The sequence below is a fragment of the Theropithecus gelada genome, chromosome X (assembly GCF_003255815.1).
Source record: "Theropithecus gelada isolate Dixy chromosome X, Tgel_1.0, whole genome shotgun sequence".
NCBI classification, from domain to species: domain Eukaryota; kingdom Metazoa; phylum Chordata; class Mammalia; order Primates; family Cercopithecidae; genus Theropithecus; species Theropithecus gelada.
The window spans coordinates 65,941,876-65,944,178 of NC_037689.1; the positions used below are offsets into that span (position 1 = coordinate 65,941,876).

The 2,303-nt window shown below is 41.8% G+C and overlaps 1 non-coding gene across 1 annotated transcript; it reads right to left on the reverse strand.

Moving 5' to 3' along the window:
• Nucleotides 1–1,770: 1,770 nt before the first annotated feature.
• On the reverse strand, nt 1,771–1,897 carry LOC112616777. Its single transcript, XR_003117791.1, has one exon. It is a non-coding gene; the product is annotated as a small nucleolar RNA ACA64 (small nucleolar RNA).
• Nucleotides 1,898–2,303: the final 406 nt, after the last annotated feature.

The window sequence follows — 2,303 nt, forward strand, 5'->3', positions numbered from 1 at the left end:
TAATGGAGTCACAGTTCCACATGGTTGAGGAGGCCTCACATTCATGGTGGAAAGTGAAGGAGGAACAAAGGCACATCTTACATGGTGGCAGGCAAGAGAGTGTGTGCAGGGGAACTGCCCTTTACAAAACCATCAGATCTTGTGAGACTTACACTGTCATGAGAACAGCACAGGAAAAACCCATCCCCATGATTCAATTACTTCTAACTGGGTCCCTCCAACAATAAGTGGGGATTATGGGAGCTATAATTCAAGAGGAGATTTGGGTGGGGACACAGCCAAAACATATCAAATAATGACCCAGAAGGCATTCTGGAGATTTTTGGTGCCACCATTCACATCACAGGCTCAGAGTACCAGGACACTGAGGGCAGAACAGTTTTAAGAAAAATGCGCAGGGTGACCATGAAACCTTGAGGCTCACTCTTAAACACTGCCTCAAGTCTCTGTTCCCTGCATTGCAGTGCAGTGATTTCTAGCCACCCAACTGTGGCCAAAGTGGGCCCATGTACAGCTCAGTCTGTTGCTCTAAAAGGCACAAGCCATAAACCATGGCAGCTTCCATGTGTTGCTAAATCTGAAGGTGCACAGAGCTGTGGAGGCATGGCTACTCCCTCTGAATTTCAAAGGATGCCTCCAAGAGCCTTGGGGCTCAGAGAGAGAAATGCTGCAAAAGTAGGACCATCACAGAGAATCCTCGGTGGGGCAATGCCTAGTGGACTCACAGCTTAGGAACCATCCCCAAGATCCATAGAACTGTAGATCCACCAGTATGCAACTCCAGCCTGGGAGAATTACAGGACATGGGCAGTAAGTCGTGAGAGCTGCATAGCCCTCACTGAGCAAAGCCACGGGTGTGGGGTCCTCTGGAGCCCTGGGGACCCAACCACTGCCACAGTGCATCTGGAAGGTGAGCCTGGGAGTCAGAAATAATTATTTTCAAGCCTCTAGATTTGAAATCGTTTGTCTTACCAGGTTTTGGACTTACTTGGAACCTATTATTCCTTTCTTTGTTCCTATTGCTTCCTTTTAGAATGGAAATGGCTGTCCTATGCTTGTCCCAACATTGTATTTCAGAAGCACATAACCTCTTTGATTTCACATGCTCACAGCTGGAGAGTAATTTTCCTTAGAATGAATGACACATTGAGTCTCACTCATATCTGAATGGATAATAATTAGATGAGACTTTGGATTTATACTTTAAAATTTATGTTAAAACAAGTTAAGAATCTTAAGGCTATTGAGATGGAATAAATATGTTTTGTATATGAGAAAAACATGCATTTGGGTAGGGGCATAGGGACAGAATACTATCATTTGAATATTTCGTTACCTTCCAAAATTTATGTTGAAACTTAATTCTCAATGCAACAATATTAAGAGATAGGGCTTTTAAAAGGTGGTTAAGTTATGAGGGCTCCCCCTTGTGAATGGGATTAACACTGTATTGTATCTTTGTTAGTGGTGCTCATTTTTATTGCTTTGTTAAGGTAAATTAAGAGAAAAGCCCCCAAAATTCAAATTGAATTGGAAATATTAATATAAAGTCATTATTAGTGTTTGAATTTGAATTGCACAAAAAGCTTTATTTGAAAGATGGGGACAACCAAATGGCTTATCTCTAAGTTCCTAGAGGCATCGGCATCAGGCTCACGGCAACTGGGTGTCCTGTGGACAGGAGATACCCAAGGTTGGGGACCCCAAGCCAGAAGTCAGATCACACAATCTGCTGCATTGGGACAGGGCATCTGGGCCAGGGGCCACAGTGCCTGTCAGAGCCTGGGTTTTACCCATGACATTGAGACAGTGGGTGGTGAGCTGAGGCTACTGGTGGCTCTAGGTGCTGAATTTCATCCACAGCCACAAACAAAGCCAAGGGTTATTTACAACCAACACTGGACATGTTTAAATACACTGAAAGATCTAAAAAAAAATCAAGTGATGATGGTCCACTAGCAGTGAGCTCAGCTAGCACCTAGCATATTTCTAAATATTATTTCTCACTCAAAAGAAGAGGGCTTGTAACAACAGTAAATTCTTCCAGATTCTAAAATATCTAATCATGGCAGTAGCCAAGAAAGTACTCGAAGACTAAAAGTGTTAAGTCAAAATGACAAAGAAACTGTCTTAAACGGACTCCAAATTTGAAAAAAGAAAGCATCAGAAAGAATAGTTATTATTTTTGCCTTTAAAATACTAAATAAAGATTCATAATTTCATAATGATAGTCAATGACACAGAGAGATAATTTTGCCACCATTGAAGGTAACTATTAGATATCAATGTATTACTCTGAAATC